This window comes from Equus caballus, chromosome 27 (assembly GCF_041296265.1).
Source record: "Equus caballus isolate H_3958 breed thoroughbred chromosome 27, TB-T2T, whole genome shotgun sequence".
NCBI lineage: Eukaryota > Metazoa > Chordata > Mammalia > Perissodactyla > Equidae > Equus > Equus caballus.
This window is the reverse complement of record NC_091710.1, coordinates 19,776,276-19,798,772: the sequence shown is the minus strand read 5'-3', so window position 1 is coordinate 19,798,772 and position 22,497 is coordinate 19,776,276. Positions and strand designations below refer to the sequence as shown.

The following is a 22,497-nucleotide window of genomic DNA, read 5'->3' as shown; positions in this document are numbered from 1 at the left end:
AGTGATACAATAACTTGTCCAAGGGAATATGGCTTGAGAGTGACAGGGCTAGAGGTCAAATTTAAATCTGGTTGATTCAAAGTCCACTCTGATGTTCCCCAGACCCATCCTGCTGTACCCATGTTGGCCTTGCCATCACTCTTGCTTCCGAATAGCTTCTTTGCAGTTAAGCTGGATAACAAGCTCTTAAAAAAAATACAGAGATCTCTTACAACACTTTATTGTTTACTATATACTGCTGTAGCCATGGAACTGAATGCTTTCTGTCATCTGCATTCTGGGACAGACTCAGAGGGAAAAGACTATGGCGGAAGAGGATCCACTCATTTTTCTCCACTAAGTATATTTGGATTATACCTCTTTTGATTTTATAAATAAGTGATCAGTTTTTGAATAAGCAACTAATAGTGTTCACCAGCAGTGTGTCTTAATGTCTAGAATTTAGTGGCATTAGCTAAAATTTTATAATGGCGCAAAAAATTTCCTGGAGGAAATAGAATATCATCGTGTGATATCAAGTTAACGTTAGTAAAATAAATTTTAATCCAAGGTTAACTGTTAGCCTAAGCTTTCTCTTAATTCAAAATTCAAGCTACGCCTTACTCTGTCAAAAAAGAATTACTCTATTTCAGCGCAGTTGGAAATTCTAATGCGAAAATCACCATAGACTTGCAAAAGCGCAGTGTCAGTGATGCTAACTGGCTCCGAAACTTAACTATGGAGTCACCAAGTGCCATTGCCTGGGGGCTTCAGATTTAGGGAACATAGGTCTCTCAAATGTTGGCTCTGCACGGTGATCATTTAATGTGACTCTTAGGATCTACAGATGAAAAAGGTGCACAGGTGAGTGACCTTTCAAGGTCGCAAAGCTGGCGGGTGGCGCACGTGGCTTCTCATTGTCCTGATAGATAGGGTTACTTTTAATTGGAGTATTTTTGAGAAACCCTTTAGCCACGCCTGTTAATGTAGCAGACTACTAGGCTCAGCCCATTTGTGCTTCTTGTGTGTCATTTAATTAGAACAGAGCAGTGTAAACATTCCCCAAAAGCTGCTGGCTGCATAGAGTGACAGTTGTCAGTGTTTGGCCTCATTGGTTTTGAGTTCTTTCAAACCCAAAGTAAGAGTGGGTGGCCAACAGAATATGGAAGGCTTTGAAATTTTGTTCCAGTTTCTCAGTTACTGCAGGGCGATCATTGGTCCTTTCTTGGCAGTTTCAACCCAAATGTGGAGGCTCTGTGGCTAGTGTAGTGCAGGGTAGCAAGGAAGGTGACCGGAGAGTTCCAATAAGCTGAAACGGAGTACCTCCAAGCGAGCATAATCCCAAACAAGAGCTAGAAACAAAGCCATTGGATTTATAGTGATTGATAATTTGAATGAACACCGAATGTAGCTCTCTTCTGTAATGTTGTTCTGAGTTATACTTGCTCATTATTATCAGAAAGGACAGAGAAATTTGGTAGACTGGTAAGTTTTGGGGAAAGGTCACTTAAAATGGACTCAGATGACTTTTATGTTAATGTTAGACTGATGTGAAACCAGGTATGCTCCCTAGTTTGCACTTGGTTCAGGGTAACTTAGAATTTTTTACTCCAAAGTATGTGTCCTTGTCTGTGTCTGCCTTCTGTAGTCTGATGTGGCTGTTGGCCCACTCCAGTGTTCAGGACTTCCAGCTGAGCAATCTTTTGAGGCATCTCCCTGCAGTGCCTGTTAAAATGGCTGCTTCTCTCTAGAGTGAGTATATTAGTTGAAACTTTACTACGAGAGAGAAAACCCAGCTCTTAGTGGCTCAAGCAGAAAAGGGAACGTATTGGGTTATATGAATATACAGGGGCAGCTGGCTTCTGGGATTCTTTGATTCAGAGACTCAGATTTATGATGGCTTCATTTTTAGGTAGTGGACAAGGCTACAGCATCTCCAGATTTGAGTTAGCTGAAGAGGGAACATGCTTCTCTCTCAATCTTCCCAGCAAGGCCCAAGACTGACTCTCGCTGGCTTTGATGGAGTCATGTGTCCAGCTCTGAACCCATCACTGTGCTGAGGGGTTGAATTACTTGGTTGACCAGGTGTTGGTTATGTCTATCACTCCTGAAGCCCAATGATTTCCTTCACACATGAGCTAGGGGAAATGTTGATTTTAGTAGATGCTCTCAGGCTCTTTAAATGAAAGTGTCAGGCCTTTGAGGGGAAGTGAGCAACAGGGGTTTCTTTCCTCAACCTGCATACTACAGTGTTGCTAATGTGCATTTCAGGTTTTGAATGGTCTAAGTAGTCAATCTTTCACTGAAAGTGCTGACTTTTTTCCCCCATAAGTTTCTTCTGTTGGTTTCTCTGAGTCATCTTTGAAAACTTTAACCATATTCTTCCGTTGTGCTATCATTCACCAGGACAGTGTAGAAAATCCCAATAAACGGTGATGCATAGTCAGTTGCGATGCCTAGTAACAGCCATGGCCTCTTGTGACAGGGCACGCATGTTTTCGAGCCTTGTTTTTCTCTCCCAGGATTTCCAGGACTCATTTGGGCAAGAGCTCAAAGAGAGCCTGGGCTGGTAGATTATCATCACAAATTTATCTTTAAGTTTTTGCATCTGATTTCTTTTCCTGTTAACCAAGATGAATAATTTTCTAAGTTATTTGAAAAATCAGAATAAATTTATGAATCCTTTGAAATTATGATGAGCTCACCTCTCTTAAATATCTACAATAGCAGGTTTCTATGTGTTAAGAGATCAGTCTCACTACACCAGAATAATAACTCATTTTAATTCTCTACTTTATGGGCCTTGGGTTCCTGGAAAGTGAAATTACTGATACTCGTTAGCTGATGCATTTTTATATTCATTTTAGAAGTTAGAGAAACATCAGACTTCAATAAAAATCTTTACTCTTCATAGAATGACAGGTTTTAAAACCAAAAAAAGAGAAAAGAATTTATATGTCACAATTGATACCTTGCAGAATTCTGCCCCAAATTAATAAAAACTTTTAACTTTGGGACTTTAAGATGGCATTATCTGACCTTTTATCTTTAGTTTCACTTAATAGCAAAGAGGGTAAGAGAGGCTATCAAAATTCCATAATTGAGCGTGAAACTGAGAGTCAGGCGTAAATATACTGTTTCCATCTGCCGTTACTGCTCCCTCCTCCAGAGCCTGGCTGCTTCTTAGGCCTTCTCATAGTTGTTTTTCAGCAGTTTTGCTGTGATGGGCTTTAGGGTGTATAAATATATGGAAATATATATATATAAAGATATTTCGCCTAATTGTGATTCCTGGAGCTTCTTGGATCTGTGGCTTGATAACTTTAATCAGTTTTGGAAAACTCTTGGTGACTATTTCTGCAGCTTCTTTCTCCTCTTTTCTCCCCTTGGGATTCCAACTATATGTGTTAGTTCTTTTATAGATGTCTCATGTGCCACTTAAGCTCTTTTCTGTATTTTCAGGTCTTTTCTTTCTCTCTGTGCTTCTATCTGGATATTTCTAGTGACATCTCTTTCAATTTCAAAAACTCCTCTTGTGCTGTGCCTAAACTGCTGTTAAACCCATCGATTGGATTTTTAATTTTAATTACTATATTTACATTTGATTCTTGTACATAGATTTCAGGTATCTGATAAAATTCTCCATCTTTATTTTCTTGAACATATTAATTATAGTTATATTAAAATTTCTTTTTTTTTTTTTCCGAGGAAGATTAGTCTTGAGCTAACATCTGCTGCCAATCCTCCTCTTTTTGCTGAGGAGGATTGGCCCTGAGCTGACATCTATGCCCATCTTCCTCTACTTTACATGTGGGACACCTGCCACAGCATGGCTTGATGAGTGGTGCATAGGTCTGCACCTGGGATCCGAACTGGTGAGCCACAGGCCACCAAAGCAGAGTGTGCAAACTTAACTGCTATGCCACCGGGCTGGCCCCTTAAAATTTCTTTTTGATATTCGTAATAGCTAGATCACCTAGATATTACACCTACAGTCTATATGTTATTTGTTCCCTTAGCTTTTGGTCATTTGTTCTTGTTTCTTGTCATGCTTTGTAATTTTTCGTTAAGTGCCTGACACTGTGCGTGAAGATTTCTAGGGTCTCTGGACGCTGTTATCTTCCTCCAGAGAAGGTTTAATTTTTATCTTGCAGGCAGTAGGATAAAGCTCTTCGTCTACATGCAGTCAATTATGATGATTGGGGTGGAGTTTCAGGCTGATGTGTTTCTGCTTCCCTGACTCCTGAGGCATTTGGCAATCAAGGCTTTGGAAAGGAAACCAGGGCTGAGCTTAGAAAGAAGAGCTGAGTGGAGTGTGAGGCAGAAGTCAGCCTGAGGACCTGAGAGATGAGAGAGTGGAGACACTTGGCTGTGCAGGGCTATAGGGAGGAGTGTAACAGTTTTGAGTCAGTATCTCTCTCTCACACACGAATGTAAGTTCATAGATAATGCAGAGATGCTGGAAGAGCACTGCAGTTCTGCGGAACAGAATCTCTTCATATTGCTCGTGTATTGGAGCACAGGCTAAGCTACCACCAAATACAGTGACTTAAATAAAAGTTATTTTTTTTCACTTAAAGTCCAGAGGTGATGGTTCACCCTAAACGCAAGAGAGGCGGGACAATAAATGTCTTCTTCCTTGGGGCCACAGGATCATAGGCAGTTGAGTCCTACACAAAGGAAGGGTGTACACAGACACAGAGTCCCAGAGCCCGACAAATGCCCACTGCAGTGGGTTATCCAAAAGTCCTCTCGGCTGGCTGTGTGCTGGCCTGGCTTACATAATAGGGCTGGGATTTTGAGAAAGATAACATTAGAAATTATGATGAAATGTTATTTTAAAGGCCAGTGGCGGAGTGACTAGGTAGGGGACTAGAATCCAAGATCAGCATCTGCAGCCTGCATGCTGTCTTCTGCCTCACGGTGGCCCATGCACGCACCTGCACCTGATCCAGGAGTGCTGTGGCTGATCAGGAACCTGTACCAGCCCGTCGGCTAAGTGAAAGCAGGATACGGCCATGCACAATCTTTTCCACTGCTCCATTCAGTGCAGCCATGCCTATAGGATCCACTTATTTTGCGTGCCAGCCAGCTCTTTATTTTACTTTCGAATTAGCTGTGGCAGCGGGCTGGACTCCCATGATGCCAGTGGTTTCGTTCAGTCATTGGCTGCGAGTGCTCCAGGAGCTGGGAGTCCTCTCAGCCACCTATCTCATTTTCTAGTCACAGGCACAAAGTCTTAACTCCAACGTCAGCTCCAGTTTCTTGCTCAAGGCAGACAGCTGGAAAGTGGCAGATCCTGTACCCAAATTCATTCCTTGTGATTTCAAAGCCATTGGGAGTGTGTCTTATTTGCCTTCGATTTTCTTTGCCTGGCATGGTAACCTGATACCTAATAGGTGCGATGGAGTGGTGGGAAGTGCTAATTGAGATCCTTTCTGCCTCTCCCCCAGCCTCACCAGCAGAGCTAGGATCCTGTTGAGAACAAATCACAAGTTCTCCAAGGCCCAATACAATCTTGACTTTATTTCTAGGTGCAAGAAAGGGCACTACTTTGTCAGATTTTTACTAGTGACGGGTAAGACTAGACGGGAGATAGAGAAAGAGAGGGGGGCTGTGTAGTCTTTGTGAATAAAGGCTGCTCCTTCTCCTTCCCAACGTAGATCAGAGAGGCTCAGGGGCCTTGCAGGTCACCATGCTTCTGAGCGGTGGGGGAGGCGGGGGGCACAAAGATTGCTCATATAATTCTTGGGGTACACAAGAAACGAAGACTACTCGTGTGTTCTCTTACTGGATGTCTTCTGAGCTGCGGGACTTGCTGTCCTGCCCCACTGCAAATGGGGCACAGAGAAGAGGGAAAAGGGGGAAAGGGAGCACACGGTGTGCAGTTGGTGGTAGCAGTTAAAGGGAAAAATAAAACCACTGTGTTTATTACTCAATCTGTTGAGCCTCTGGCCACTCTGATTACAGAGGAGAGGTGTAATGGAATTTTAAAATTGCATTCTCCACTAGGGATCCAAATTCAATAGACATGTGAGTTGGCAGACAAGGCAGTTTTGAAAACCAGCCCCACCACTCTAAACTGGTTAGACTGTGGGGAGGAGAGAGGATTTTGGACACAGCCGGCCTTCTTACCCCACACCTCGTGGGATGGGGCGGGGCTCCCCGGAGCAACAATTGTGTGGCTGGATGGCTGGAGGGCACTGTACAGTGTGGCTCCTGAACCTCAGGTGGCCAGAGGTGGGCTGGCTGTGGCCTTGGGCTTTGATGTTGCCATCTGCCTGCCCAGCAGCGTTAGTTGAACCAAGAGAGGCTAACTGGTTGTTGCCTGTGCACCAGTGGTGAGCCGCACGAGGGCAGCGTGTCTTCTCGGGTTCTGTCTGGTAAGTTGGGCCACGCAGAGGCCCCATGGAGAAACAGGCTGGAAACAGATGCCAGATTCCAAGGGGTTGTGGAGGTTAAGGGCGCTGAGATACATTCCCCCAGGTCGAGGCACCTGGAGGAAAGAGGTTTCCAGCAATGAGATCTCCCAGGAACCCACTGAAGCAGCTGTGCAAGGAAGAGAACGGGGTGCTGGCTTGTGATGGAGCCAGCTTAGTCAGAACTTTCGTGTCCCCTTTTCCTCCTCCTTGCTTATGTCCCAACACCTGAGGGGATCAGCAGCTGTAAAGAGGAAAGCCTGAGCCACTCCCTGCCCAAGACTGTGGGTCTGAAACCAGCCTCGCCCTGAATCAGATGTGGGGTATTGATTATTAAAAGGGACTGGGAAGTCTAACCTCCAAATTAGGATTGTTTTATGACTTGAAGGGACTCTCAGTTACCTAGGAGTGAACAGAAAGGACCTGGCACCTGCCCAAGTTTTTGTCCGGAACACGGGAAGGCCACCTTGGATGGAGTTTTCCAAGGGCAGAGGGAGTTGTGTTGTTTTGATCACTTGTGTAGTCGTGCTTGTTCGACATCCTGCTTGCTCAGACAGTCGATATTTGGATGAAGGAATGGGTGAGGGCTCATTTGCTGGGTATGGCTAGGTGAGCAGAGCGTGAACCCAGCTGACTTCATCTTTTGCATGTCTTGAAGTCAAAGCGAAACCTCAGAGTACTGCCGCTGTGGGAGTGTATCTGCTGCTGGGGTGCACACTCACTTTTTGTTCATTTCATCCTTTAGCCTCTGTGTGTTTCCCGTTTACTGCCACTTCCACGGGTCGGAACAAGCACCGTGTTACCCTGCATCCCTTGTATTGTCTGCTTGCTTTCTAAATATGATTTTAAGGACCGTGGCAGTTTTTTTGAGAATTATTCAACTATATCTCATTTCAGGTTTTTTATATTAACTGAGACAGAATGAAAAATAATATCTTTTGTCTTTTATGGATGGCCATGAAAATCTTCAGTGTGAATTGTCATAAGTGACCCTGAATAATAAAACATTAAGTTGTCTAAATATTTAATAGTGCCATTTTTGGCATTTGCTATCCAGTTTCCTTCTTTTTTGGTAGGAAATATGTCTTGCAACATTCTCCACCCAAAGGGTAAAATTATTTATTTGGAGTTGGGTAAATAGAATTAGTTTGAACTACTGGAGTAATTTATTATGTTTGCTGAATGACAGCTTTTTCTCTGTGAGTACCGTGTGCACAGAGAGGGAGTCTTTCGCTGGCCAAAGAGGACTCTGTCCGTGTGGTGCTGGACCTTCACGTCAGGGAGGCTAGCTTCCCAGAAGGGGCTCTTGAATCTCGTTGCTTTCTTAACTTCCTGTGTTAACCTATTCTGAAAATTACTGTGATTTTTCTCTTAGAATTAGTGTTGAGCCTAAAATACTACTCTTCTTTCACTGCGTCGTCTCTATGAAGAATGACAAGAAAGGGAGAACATTAATGGCACGAATTTTAAAGTTTTCATCCCTTTCGTCAAAGGAGATAAAATTTTATAACAGATAACATTCAGATTTTCTGGGGAAGTGCTCTGCAATGCTATGAGGCTGGGGAGATGGGGCTCTAAAATTAAAAAACGTGAGAAAACATGATCATTTTTTAAGGGGAAAGATTTACGTTTTTGTTGCTGTTGCCGATGTTTTTCCAGTTGACTGGCAGATTTTACTGTTTCAATATCAGGAAAACGCTTGATGGTGGCTGGTTTTCTCTAGCCATTTAAAATCTGAAATTATGATGTGGTAGATGATGAATGTGATCCCGTTCATGTGGTAAGTTGGCTAAAGGGAAGAAATAACATAATGAATTGTTTGTTGGTGAAAATAAAGCAGGCAGTTTTAATCTAAATATTTTGAAATGAATCTAACTTACCTATCTAGGCCCCAGAGAAAACTTACAGTATCTTCTTCTGAGAAATTCAGATGTATCAGACATCAGCTTTTCAGGTAGTCATTGTCTGGTGGCAAAAAGGGCAAAGGTTGCTATTCCCATTTTGCTGACGGACAGTAGGTTTGCTTAGTGCTCTCTGAATCAAAGTCAGTGGCTGACACAGCTGAGGCCGTTTTCCATGGGCTTTGGCTGAGAAAGCTGAAGTTAATGCCTTTCTCTGTGGCTTTTCAATAGAATTTTAAAAAATATTGGCAATTTTCATCTGGAATTACTTAAAAAAAGACTCCTTGCTGTTTTAAACATTAACTTAAAATATGTTTAGCGCCTTTTTAGTGCAAATGCCATATTAGCCACGTTAGCCAGTGGAGGAAGAGTGGCAGCTGACAGTGCCTTTCCCTGTTCTGGTTTCGGACTGCTGTCCATTGCCTTTTGTCCTTCCACCATATGGCCACCACACTTAGTCAGGGATAGTTCTCAGGTGCCTCCCACTGTAGATTTCTATGGCTCCCTGAATAACAGGTCTTAGGTAGGGACTGGCTCATGTAAGTCAGAGGGTTTAGCTGATGAGCGTCTTATGTGTATCGAATGTAGAGCTTCGAGAACCAGCGTTCTCTCTGTATGTGTCTTCTTAAACTGTAGAACCCTGAGGGATAGCGTGAGCCTCTGCCTTAATCCCCGTTGAGACCCTTCAGTTAGGAAGCTGGAGGTGCTCCTGCTTTCTGTGCCTGTCCTCAGTACCTCTTGCTTCCCACTTACGTCTGGGCTTTGATTAGGGCTCCTTCAGCTGTTAATGAGGAGCAAACCATTGAGACAGGTGGGGCGGCTTATAGATCTGTGCAGGGGAGGGGGTGCTTTCCTTATTTGATTGGCTAAAGGGTCCTTTCAAGTGTTGAGACATTCAAATTATAGCCAACGGCATAAATATGTTGAAAGAAAACTGGCTTCCCATAATTAAAGTAATTAAAACAAATATTAAGCATTGGAAAACAGCCAACTTTTTTTCTTTTTTACCTTTTTAATGAGGTATAATTTATGTACAGTACACAAATCTTAAGTGCACAGCTCAGTGAAGTTTGACATATGAACATACCCAAGTAATCACCACACACATCAAGATTCAGAACACGTCTACTGCCAGAAAAGCCTCCCTATCCACCTCTCTTTCACACTTAATACTCCCTCCCCCAAAGGTAACTGCTGTCCTGATCTCTAATCTAATCTAGGATTGTGGATTAGATTTGCCTCTTTTGGATTTAATTTAAATGGTGTCATAAGGTAAGTACTCCTTTGTGTCTGGCTGCTTTCACTGTGCTTGAGATTGGCCTATGTTGCTGCACAGAGCAATGGTTTGTTCCTTTTTATCGCTGTGTAGTATTCCATTAGATGGATATACTACAGTTTATTTGTCCATTTTATGATTGATGGTCAATTTGTATTTTCTAATTCTTGGCCGCTATGAATAAAGCTTCTTTGAGATCCTTGTACGTGTTTTCTGGTGGACGTGTCTGTTCTTGAATTACTCGCTCATAGAGTAGGCCCATGTTTATCTTTAGAACACGTTAATAAACGGTTTTCCAAATTGGTGTGTCACTTTAGACTCCCACCAGCAATGTGTGTAAACTCCACATCTTTGTTGATACTTGGTATTGGCAACAGCCAACTTTTCACATAAAAAAAATGCTACCTCTAATTTTGAAGTATAATTTTTATATCCTCAGAAATCAGTTACTTGTTTTTAAGTGAATTTTTAATTCACCAAGTGGTATTATTGAGTACCTATTGGGTTCAAAGTGCTGCACTGTTCTCTGGGGTCTGTGAGAGAATGAAACATATCCCCTGCTTTCATGAGTTTACCATATTTCACTAGGGTGCCACAGAGAATAGGCCATCCACAGTGAAAGTCAGGATACGATGAAATGCCATAATCAGTAGTCTCTCAAACATGTCTTGACAGCAGGACCATGTCTTCGGCTAAACTGTCGAGTGCATTATGCTTGTCTCTAGCATCTTTTCACTTTTCCTTTAGCTCTGTAATGTCATTAACTCTGACCTTGCCAGGATGCCTCACTGTGCCACCGCATCTGGCTGATGCTAGCACTGTGTACTCCAGATCTGTCTCCCTAAAAGTACTTGCCTTTTCCTCTACATTATCAAATTCATTCCCCGGGATCTTGCTTATGAGTCAGGCAAATTAAGTGTGGTGTTAAAATTGGATAGTGGCTCATTTCTGTTACCTCCTCCAAGAAGTATTTTCCTTTTAAAAATGGATTCCAGGAGACATAGTGTCTTAGCTCAAAGGAATTAACTGTTGATGCTTGGATTTTTGATGTTAGGCTAATGGTGACTTTTGAGCATTAACTGCTCAAAATATAAATATCACATTAAGGGAAGCTGTCCATTTCACCTACACTTAAAGGTAGCTTTACCAGTGGAATGACTGAAAAATAAGGCAGACATTTCAAATCATTTCAATGCAAGGATGAATTGACCCCAATATATATCCATTGGTTTGGATCACTTCATTCTAAGTGTATTGGCTGAATAGAACCTCAGATGTGTTGAAGTTTTATATATATCCATAAAATGCCACTTTAGATATTGTATTCCAACAGACTTTTCTGTGTACTCATTATAAAATTAAAAGACTTAAAGTCTTTTTGTTTTTCACTGTTAATGTAGTGCTTTGTGGAGAAATTCAAATGTTTCTTCAATGTTTTGTTAAGACATGGGAAAATGATAAGAATGCTGGTCCACCATCAGAATGTACATTGTACCTGTCTGATCAGAATTCTTATATAGTACATCAGGACACCTCTAGATTTCAAAAGCCATTGTTTGAATGGGAAGATATGGTGATAATTATGTCCAATTTATTTTCTTTCATTTGTTGCAACTAAAACCTGTTCACACACCTGAATTACTTTTAGAAAACTCAGTAAAGTTGTATTATTTTCCTAGTATAGGTTTGGCACATCTTTTGTTAAATCTATTCCTAGGTACTTTACATTCTTGATGATATAGTCAATGGTATCTTTTTTTAATATTTCATTTTCTAACTGTGCTGGTATATTGAAATACAATTGATTTTTCATATTGAATTTTGTATCTAGCAACCTTGTTAAACTTTCTTATTAATGCTAATATTTCATATGTGCTTTCTTTTGGATTTCCTACATATATAATCACACATCAGTAAATAATGGCAATTTTATTTTCTTTCCATTCCTTATAATTTTTATTTCTTTTTCTTGCCTTAGTGCATAGGCTCGGATCTTGAGTAGTGTTGAAGGGAAGTGGTGGTGGTGGGCATCCCTTTCTTATTCCTGATCCCAAAGGTAAAATGTTTAACATTTCACCAATAAGTGTGATGCCTGTTGGAGAGTTTTTCTAAATATTCTTCACCAGTTTAAGAAAGTTGCCTCCTATTCCCAGCTGTTAAGAGTTTTTATGATTAGATGGTGAATTTTATCACACATTTTGTCTTTGTCTATCAGACTGTCTCTTTAATGGGAAGATGGCAATATTGACCCACATTCATTAAGACATAATCTTTTAGATTGTTCGATTTTACCTGGGATGAGTTCCAGGCACATCCTTTCACTTTCTTTCTTGGCTAATTGATGCTGGAAGAATTGATGTTTACAGTTGCCTAAGGCTTCCTTTGTGCTGGTGGAAATTGGTTCTGAGCAAGAACCCACTCATTATCATCACAGTTCATTCTGGGTTTTTGTTTTGTCATTTTTTCCCCCATCAAACCTAGGCTTGAGGCTTCTCAGTTGAAACAGTCTGTACCTCAACCCCATATTTTGCCATTAGCCCTAAAGGTGACCAAGTGTTTGCATTGAATCAGAGAAAACTCACCCATTACTAGAAGAAGAAAGCAGAGTATGGGTAAATTGAGAATATTGTACTCATCCTTCTATAGGCAGCACTTTTCTGTGCAAAGGGCTCTAAGCCAGAATTGAGATACCTAAAGTCTTCCTGGCTCTCATGGCAAGGGCCTCACCCTCATGAGCCTTTGTGTTCCCATCCCTGGAATTAGGGTTGGCACTAAATAATCTTCAAGGACTATTTTAGCTCTAAGACTCTATGAATCTTTGAGGGGTAGCCCATTATCATCCTTTTATACATTATCCCTATAACCCTGAGGGAATCAAGAATTTTAATCAGGGGCTGGCCCGGTAGCTCAGTGGTTAAGTTCGCACGTTCTGCTTCTCGGTGGCCCAGGGTTCACTGGTTTGGATCCCAATGTACAAGCGGACATGGCACCGCTTGGCAAAAGCCTTGCTGTGGTAGGCATCCCATGTATAAAGTAGAGGAAGATGGGCATGGATGTTAGCTCAGGGCCAGTCTTCCTCAGCAAAGAGAGCAAGATTGGCAGTAGTTAGCTTAGGGCCAATCTTCCTAAAAAAAAAAAAAAGAATTTTAATCATATTTTCAGATGGGAAACTACCTTGCAGAGATATTAAGTGAGTGGCTTCAAACCATGAGGATGCAGCACCTGTTCTAGATCTGTCCTGCAAAATGGAAACTGAATATATTTAAATTATACTTATTTAAAATGTAAATATTAAAGAAATTTATTTACTTTGAAACAAAAACTTGTCTTTTGATAGCTGTCAAATTTCTTGTACCATGCTTTTCGTAATATCTAGCACATATTAATGATCGATTAAGTGTGTATTAGTTTCCTGTGGCTGTTGTAACAAATAACCACAAACTAGGGAGCTTGAAACGAGAGAAATTTATTCTCTCACAGTTCTGGAGGCCAGAAATCTAAAATCAAGGTGTTGGCAGGGCTGTGTTCCCTCTGAAGGCCCTAGGAGAGAATTCAACCCTTGCCTCTTGTAGCTTCTGGAAATTCCAGGCATTTGCTGGCCTTTGGCCACATCCCTCCATCTCTGCTTATGACCACGTGGCCGCCTCCTCTTCTGCGTCAGAGCTTCCTCTGCCTCTCCTATAAGGATGCATGGGATTGCCTTTCCGGCCCACCCGCATAATCCAGGATAAGCTCCTCCTCTCAAGGTCGTTAACTTAGTGACCTCTTTTGCCATATAAGGTAAGAGTCACTCTTTTGACTTGTAAGATAATATTCACGGGTCTAGGGATTACGATGTGGATGTATCTTTTTGGAGACCACCATTCAGCCCACTAAAAAGTAGAAGCTATTTTCTAGTGATGATGATTTTCTCAATATAACTAGAAATGGACATTTAAAGACTAGGTCATCCTTGAATTTCTTTAATGTAGGAATAGAGGTGCTTGTACTTTTAATACCCAAAAAGTGGAGCTAGAGAAAATAATATTCAAATATCTCTCTCATTGATTCTTTGAACTGTTTATTTTCACTAAAACTGATTATTGGAGGACCTTGAATTTGGAAAATGTCTGTAACAACCTGATTATATGTGAATGTCATAAATGTAGATTAAAAGATTTAATTTAAAAAATGTACCTTATGTTGATGCAGGTGGTACTTGTGGCCTGGCAAGTGGACAGTCATGCTGTGTTGCCGAGAGAGGTAACAGTCTATGCTAGAGGAAATGGACGGATACTTTATTTTAAACTTACTCACTCTAGGGGTCAGATAGACTGGTAATTTTTTGATATGATGTTTATCAATTTTAGAACTTGTCTGAAAGTTAGATGTTAGTGTTTAAAGTAATACTTAATTCTGTTCTCTCTATATAGGATAGGAAAAGGATATTTTTCAGTAAGGATGACTATAGCCTTTAAAGTTTGGCCATATTTGTAACGTAATGGTTATTTGCAGTTCCTGGAATGGAATGGACGCATGGAGTTTCTTCTCTGTGCAAAGCACAGCGTGGTGTGATAGATGGAGGTGACCTGGATATGTTCACTCGCTTGTCACTCATTTAGTCAACACATATTTGCTGAATGCCTGCTGTGTGCTGGGCACAGTTCTAGGAGCTGGGGAGACTGTGATGGACAACACAGAGAAGGATTTCACTTCCATGGAGTTTGTGTGCCAGTGGGGAGAGTGGGCAATGAGTGGACAAGAGCACTCTTAGAGAGTCATGAGTGCTGTGCAGAGAATTAGGATAAGACATGCTACAGAGTGACCAGTGGCTTCTTTTGATTGACTAATCCAGGAAGACCTCTCCGAGGAGGTGATATTTAAGATGAATTTGGATCAGATACGAGGGTGCGAGCCTTATGGGTGGGCTAGATGGGGTTCAGAAACATACAAGGAATGGGAACAGCTTTTGCAAAGGCCCTGAGGCAAGAATGAGCTTGACCTCTTTGAGCAACCAAAAAATGAAGCATAGTGAGTGAGAGGTCTGTGGGGGGAAATCAATTTGGAGAGAGAGTCAGGGCCTGTCACTCAGTTCTGTGGTCTCAGCCAGGCTTCACACTGGAAATGTCCGTAGGGACTTTAAAAACTTACCTTAGACAAATTAAATCTGAATCTTTGAGGCTGGAACTGGCATCCATTTTTGTTGCTGTTGTTTTTTCCTTTTGTTCTGTTCCCAAGGGAATCCTAACCTAACGTGAAGCAGCATGGTAATTCAGTGTTTGGCAAAGGTAAGGAATATTTCTTTTAAAATCAGTGGAATGTCAGTGGAGTCCTTTAACACAGGGAACGTATGATCCACTTTTTAAAAGGTCTTTCTGCCTCCTGCGTGGAGAAGGGGTTCTAGTGGTGCAGAGCTGGAGCAGGGGACCCGCCGGGAGGCTGTGATCCCAGGAGCTGGCTGCGGTGGGGGGCTGGAGAGAGGTCGTCGGTTGGGCCAGATTCTGGAGGCAGTGCTGACAGCTCTGCTGATGGATTGCAGATCGGGGGAGAGAAAGGAAGGCGTCACCGATGATTCCTAGCTTTTCAGTCAGGTCAGCCAGGTCCACGTACTGAGCCGGGGAAGCCCAAGGGAGGAGCAGGTTTGGGGAGGAAAATTAAGAGATTGGCTGTAGACATGTTAAGTGAAAGAAGTGCTTCAACCGAGGTTTAAGCAAAGTCTTGTGTGTACACAGAACACAGAGGATCAAATCAGGGTAGGGGAGCTCCCAGTGGAAGGAGTATGATCTGAAGGAGCAGGTGTGTGGTGAGTGGAGCAGCGGAGACACGCCTTCCAGCTTCGGAAGGGGCCTCCGGGTGGAGCTGGGGTGGAGTCCTGCGGGAGGGCGGGTGGCTGGTGGGGGTCTGAGTGTGGGGAGCAGTGTGGCAGGGAAGAGGCTGAGAGGGTGGGCTGCAGGCCTCTGGGGGTTCTGCAGGAGGGCTCCACAGTCTGTGAGCCATGGGAGTTAGTGAAGATACCTGAGGCTTAGCGGGGTCTGAGCAGACTTATGGTTAGGAGATGTGGGCCGGTGACCCCGCAGAGGGATGAAGAAGCCAGTGGAGGTGGGGAGAGCACTGAGGAGGCCACCGTGGTGAGTCGTGATGGAGCCCCCGCAGGAGGCCTGAAGCAGGGCAGGGCGGCGGGAAGAGCAGGGCTGGGTGGATTGGAGGAGATGGTGGTCACCGGGCTCTTGGATGACGGCCGTTGAGGGTGGAGGGTGGGAGCAGTGAAAGGTGACTCCAGGTCATCTATAACTTGCTAGTTCCTTCGGTATGCTGAAAATGATCTTTTTCTTTTGTTTCTAAGTCGTTACTGTTCTGTGTAAAAGGGAACTTCAAAATAATTTTTTGGTGTGAGCGTAAAGAATTGATATGCAATGAACAAGTCCATCTAATTAGAAAACATTCTTTAGATGACCATGCATGGCCTTTCAGAGTTGAAGATTGAATGGAACATCTTAAAGCCTGAGCTCCATTTGGTACGGCTCACAGGGTCCAGCTTCTCACTTGGCTGTGGGAAGACTGGGGGTGGTGGCGGACGACAGTGCTCAGAGACGCCACAGTAGCTCTGCTCCCCTGCAGCCCTCGTTTGCCCAGTGAGGCCTAGTGCATGCCCTGCCGGAGCTCAGCAAGAGCGGGGAGGAAGGCAGAGGCCTTGGGCAGAGGATGAGGGAAGGTCGAAGAGACTGTGGGATCAACAGTGAGAAATGTGGAACTTAGGGGGTCTCATGCTGGGATCCCTACCTCTCCCCAACCCGCCTGGTTCCTGCTGTGGTCCAGGAACCTCCTTGCCTCCTTGGTCTCTGCTGGCTTCTCTTCTCCGTGCAGCCATCTGTCGCTTCCAGTGGGCTTCCTCACCCTATTGGCTCGCTGCAAGCAGAATTAGCTTCACAGCTTTTTCTTTTTGCCCTTGGCCCTGTGATCGTTTCTAGCAACAAGTCATGGGCTCGTTAAGTCCTTCTCCTTTGTGCTCCCTCCCCTCCCCCGCTTCTCTCTTTGCCGTTGTGAAGGAAGACGAGGCTTGACACATATCCTGGTCACTGGGCCACAGCACGATGGACTAAGTAAACTTCAGCAGCAGATTAAAGCAGCACTGGACTTGAAATTTCGCAGGCCCTGTGGTAGGAGGAGGCTGCCAAGTGAAGACCCAGTGGGGCTGAGAGGAGGGAGTAATATATAGGGAGTAGCCTCTGTTGACGAAAATAATCCATAACCAATCTATAAATGAAAATTTGGGAGAGTTTATTCTGAGCTAAAATCTGAGGACCATGTCCCGGGCCTTTCTTCCTGAAGGAAGAAAGGGCACTGAAGAAGTGGGGTGCACAGAGTAGTTATATACCCCCAAACAGGATGTTTCACATAGGATTGAAATGTCCCTTTTACAATAGTTGCGAGACTGCTCTGTCGGCACAGCCATTGATGGAAACAGCAGGGAGGTTGCTGTCTCGGTGGACACAGCAGGGTGGCAGGTCTGCTGTCTCGAGCTGGGTGGTCACAGGTGAGCTGGGTGGTCACAGGTGAGTGCAGCAATCAGTTCCTAGCCTAAGGAAAGATGCTTATCTGTAAGGAAATGCCAGTGTGGGGGGAAGTTGCACCTTTATCTTAAGGCCATTTGTTCTGATGATAGGAAATGTTTTAAAGCAGATATGCAATGTGTGCTCAATGGCCACAGTCAGGCCCTTTTTGGAAAAAACAAAGTCAGGCCGAATTAGGTGTATACCAAAGGTCTTTCTCATATACTCCAATATATCCTATTGCTTGCCATTTCTATTTGTCACCTCCACTCTTATTTTTAGTCTGTTTCTTATCATTCTCCCATCTTACTGTGCTTATTTATGATGACAAAACATTTATCTAATATACCCCCAAATCGAGCTCTGGAATTTACATATTTATTTTCATTACAAAATATAGCAGGTGTACAAAGAAGTCCATAGACCATAAATGTTAAGTTAGTGAATAATTAGAAAGTAAACACCTGTGTAACCCAGGACATTGCCAGCCTTCCTGAAGCCTTCCATTGTCCCTTCCTCCTCCCACAGGTGACTACTCTTCTCATTTTTATGATAATTATGTTGCTTTAAAAAATGATCTCACCACTCTTTAAATAATATTATTTGGTTTTGCTTGTTTTTGAATTGTATGTAATGAGCCAGACTGTACATGTTCTTTTGTGTCTTGGTTCTTTGTTCTAAATTACGTTGGTAGAATGTATATATTTTGTTGTCTGTAGCTGTGATCTGTTAAGTTTCACTGCCATATAGTGTTACATTGAATGAAAGCATGACATTGTGCCTCTCCACCTCTTAGGGTTGTTAGCAGTGTGGGGAATACAGACGAGGCAGCTGTGAAGATTCTTACGCCCGCATCCCAGTGCGTGACAGCAGGAGTTTCTCTATCAGCCTAGAAGGAGAATTGCTGGCTTGTGAGATATGCCTCTCCTCCCCTCTGCTGTGTTCCAAAATGGCCATATGTCCTTGCTAACACTTAGTATTGTCACATTTTTTTTTTGTTTTGCTAAACAAGGGTGTGTGTTCGTATCTCTTTGTGGTTTTATTCTGCTTTTCTCGTTTTCAGTGAGGTTGATCACTTTTTCATTTGCGTATAGCCATGTGGATTTCCTCTTTTGTGAAGCAGGTCATTTTTCTGTTGTATTCTCTACCCATTTTGAATTATTTGCAGAATTCCTTATACATTCTGGATCCTAGTCTTCTGAGAGTTATACATATAGCTAATCTCTTCTCCCACTCCGTTGCTTGTTAATCTTTTAATTCTCCTTATGGTGTTTTTTGGTAGACAGAAAATTTAAATTTTTATGTAGTCAGATGTACAAATCATTTCCTTGATGATTTGTGCTTTTTGTGTCTTAAGACATCCTTCCCTACCCCAAAGTCAGGAAGATGTTTTCTATATTAAATTCTAAAAGCTTTTGAGTTTAGCCTTTCATGTTTAGGTCTGAAGTTTATCTGAAATAAGTTTTTATGTGTGGTGTCAGGTAAAGATCCAAATTAATTGCTTCTCTATGGAAATACAATTGTCCCAGTTCCATTTATTGAAAAGACTCTCCTTTACACCTCTGTGATATATCACATATCCTTATAAGTGGGGGTCTGTTTCTGAGCATTCCAGGCGGTTCTGTTGGTCTATTCTATGCCGATACCATCCTGGTTTTATTACTGTGTCTTTTTAATAAGTTTTGACATTGAAGAGGGCATTCTTGTTCTTTGTGAGTCTTGTCTTGGCCCTTTACATTTCCTTGTAAAATTTCAGAATCAATTTACTTAAGTTCCACACCCCCCAAATAAAGTTTTTGGATTTCAGTCAGAGTTGCATTGAATCTAGGAATATATTTGGAAAAACATGATACTTTTACAATATTGAGTCTTTAAGTCTTTTAAAATGTCTTAATGAAGTTTTTTTTTTGGTGAGGAAGATTTTTTGGTGAACTAACATCTGTGCCAATCTTCCTCTTTTTGCTTGAGGAAGATTGTCCCTGAGCTAACATCTGTGCCAGTCTTCCTCTGTTTTGTACGTAGGATATCGCCACAGCATGGCCTTGAGCGGTGTGTAGGTCCGTGCCTGGGATCCAAACCTGTAAGCCCCAGGCTGATGAAGCAGAGCACGTGACTCCAACTACTGCGCAATTGGGCTGGCCCCTTAATGAAGTTTTAAATATTTTTTTCTCAGAGGTCTTACATATCTTTTGTTAGGTTTATTGCTAGCCGCTTCATATTTTTATACTGTTGCAAATGTTATCTTTTTTAGGATTTAATTTTCTGTTTGCTGTTGTATAGGAATTTAGTTGTTTTTTCTGCATCACTAATTGATTTTTCTACGTTGCTAAACTCTCCTATTCTAACAGCTTATCTGTAAATACCGTTGGATGTTCTACAAACATAATCATTTGTGAATCATGACCATTTTGCGTCTTCCTTTCCAATCCTTACACCGTTTACTTACCTGTTCCTACCACAGTGGCGAGGCCCTGGTTTACTGTTGACTAGAAGTGCTGATGGCCGGCCTCTTTGTCTTGCTTTTAATTTCAAAGGGAAATTTTCTGCGTTTAACCTTTAAGTATAATGTTTGGTATAGCACTTTTGGGGAGAGAGGGAGTAGATAATTTAATAAAACAGGAAAAAGTGGCCTTCTATTCCTGCTTTTCTCTGGGTTTTAAATCATGAATATTGAATTTTGTTAAATATATTTTTTTGCATTTATTGAGACGATAATATGATTTTCTGTTTTACACTGTTAATGTGAGAGATTAAGTCCTGATTTCAGCATGTTAAACCAACTTATTACCTGGGATTAAGTCAACTTGATATTTTATATGTTACTAGATTGCTTGCTAAAATTTTGAGTGGGGATTTTGTATCTGTGTTCATGAGAGAGATTAGTTTGTGACTTTTCCTTTCTCATACAATCTTTGTTGTTAAAATAAGGCATTGAAATATTTTTCTTCATTTCGAAGTTCCTTGAGGAATAAAAATTAAGTTTTTTTGATGTGAAAGGCACAGTTGCGTTGAAATAGAACTGTTTACCCACGTATGTAGTTCAGGAAATCTCAAATATTTGGGAACTGGTTTCCTTTGGAAAATTTCAAATCATGTTCAGAATGTTTCAGTTTGGCTAATAATGAGAAAGTTCTTTTATACATTTATTTCATGGAAAAAAGAGTTTCAAAATATCTTTATAAGAATGTTGGTGACGTGTGTAGTGGCCTCATCCTTTAATAAAACAGTTTTTTAAAAAAGATAATTGGGTTTAAAACTTGTTCATTAGTCCATTTCAACCTCTAAATTAAATGTCAGTGTGGAAAGAATGTTTCCTGTCTTGGATGACCCTTGACACTAATAATTTGAGTATTGAGTCAGAAATTGAGTAGTGTATTTTCTAAAAATAGTTTTCACTTTTGAAAGCAAAAGACAAGTGTTACAAGTTTAAAAAGTAATCTAGATAAAAGCCACATGATGTAAAGTATATGGTATGATTTTGACTGATGTTAACTAACTTTCGGATCATACATATTTCTTGTTCTGTGTTAAAACGTTCTTTTCGAGAGTGTTCAGGAACCACCTGGCAACCCTAATGGTGTAATTTGCTCAGCTATATGGACCTTTGGATCCCTGATTTAAAACATCCCAAATTTCTGAGATAGTGTTGGGAAGGACAAAGAGTCAAGTAGCCAGCCTGAGAAATGGATTCCTGCCTCACAGGAGTGGCTGTGCAGTTGAGTGTGTATATATATATATAAAAAATGATACAATACATACTAGTGACAATTGAAGCAAATTGGATATGTTAAAGAACATGAATCCATAAAAAAGGAAATTTAAAGTATGTTGAGGTAGTTTTAATGAACACCTGAGCTATTAATATCATTTATAGCCATATGTGATTCTTACTAATGATATATACTAATCAGGATGTATACTAACTATACAGTAGCTTCCCAGTGTATTGTGGTGGTGATAAACTGATTAAGCAAATATTAGAGTTTTAGGGTCAAAGGAGATGTTAGCAACCATGCAGTCTGATTTCTTTGTCCCAGAGATGAGACCAGTGATTTGCCTAAGATCAGAAAGGCATTTATTATTAGAGTTGGGACTAAATTTTCACCTTTCTTTATTCATTCCTTTGTTCACTACATTTATTGAGAACCTGTTACGTGTGAGATACTGGTCTGCATGCTAGGGATATGGTGGTAGATAAATGAAGTCCTTCCCTCCTGGGGTTTGTGTTCCAGAGAAGGACTTTGGCCATAAACAGAGCTATGTGGTGAAGTGACAGGTTTTGAGAAGTGGCAGGAAGGAAAATAAAGCGTGGGAAGACCTAGAGATGACAGGGAATGCTGTTTCAGATAGGAGGGTCAAGAGACGTCTCACTGAGCAAGGCCTGAATGAAACGAGGGAGTAAGCTCTGTGGATATTGGGGAGGAATGTTCTAGAAAGAACAGAAAGTGCAGATGCGTGGCGTGTCCCCAGAACAGCAAGGAGGCCAGTGTGGCTGAAGCAGGCAGGCAAGGGGAGAGTGGTGGGCCATGAGCTGGGAGGCGAGGCGAGGCACCAGATCTCCTGGGGGCCTGGGGCCGCGGGGAGGACTCTGGGATTTCGTCTAAGTATGCGGGAAGACATTGGAGAGTTCTGAGCAGGGAAATCACCCAGTCTGATTGCAGTTTCGGAGGTGCGGTCTGGCTGCTGTGGAATAGACTGAAGAGAGACGAGGATGGAAGAGGGGCGGTGGGGAGGAGGCTCCTGCAGTTCTGTGGTGAGAGACCAGGGAGTGGGGATTAGGAGGCGTGAGCGACTTAGTGACAGCTTGATGGCTTCTTGATATAATTTAAAGGTAGAGCCACAAGATTTGCAGAAGATTGGATGTGTGCTATAAGGGATATTTCAGGCACCTCAACAGTTTTGCCCGTTCCCTTCCACCTGAGTAGACCATAGTAGAATGCTTTTCCAGGATTTGCTTTTGCTTTTCTTTTCTGGGATGTCCAAGTCAAGGTTTAAGAGTTTCTTTGCTGGCAGATGATCCTTCTCATCTGTGCTGGTGGAAGGTTTGTGTACAGCACACCTGCCCACAGGTGTCACTAACTTTGTATCTGACTTACTTTAATTTTTTTTTTTTTTTTTGAGGAAGACTAGCCCTGAGCTAACATCTGCCGCCAATCCTCCTTTTTTTGCTGAGGAAGACTGGCTGTGAGCTAACATCCATGCCCATCTTCCTCTACTTTATATGTGGGACGCCTATCACAGCATGGCTTGCCAAGCGGTGCCATGTCCGCACCCGGGATCGGAACCAGCGAATCCCCGGGCCGCAGAAGTGGAATGTGCGCACTTAACCGCTGCGTCACCAGGCCGGCCCCTAACTTACTTTAAATGTCTGCACCTGGTTCAATTGTAGTTTC

At 42.2% G+C, this 22,497-nt stretch overlaps 1 protein-coding gene across 22 annotated transcripts in view; it reads left to right on the top strand.

Annotated features, from left to right (window-relative positions):
• Nucleotides 1-22,497, top strand: part of CSGALNACT1 (chondroitin sulfate N-acetylgalactosaminyltransferase 1) — a 330,167-nt gene that overhangs the window by 168,343 nt on the left and 139,327 nt on the right. For 3 of the 22 annotated variants that reach the window (XM_070253296.1, XM_070253295.1, XM_070253304.1), the window contains exon 3: nt 17,901-18,015. The exons of 16 other annotated variants lie outside the window; for them this stretch is intronic. The gene's annotated coding sequence lies outside the window, so the exon portion shown is untranslated. Of the gene's footprint in view, nt 1-5,979; nt 6,363-17,900; nt 18,016-22,497 lie in introns of those variants that run through there. 3 more of the 22 variants (XM_070253306.1, XM_070253305.1, XM_005606263.4) reach the window with 2 other exon arrangements.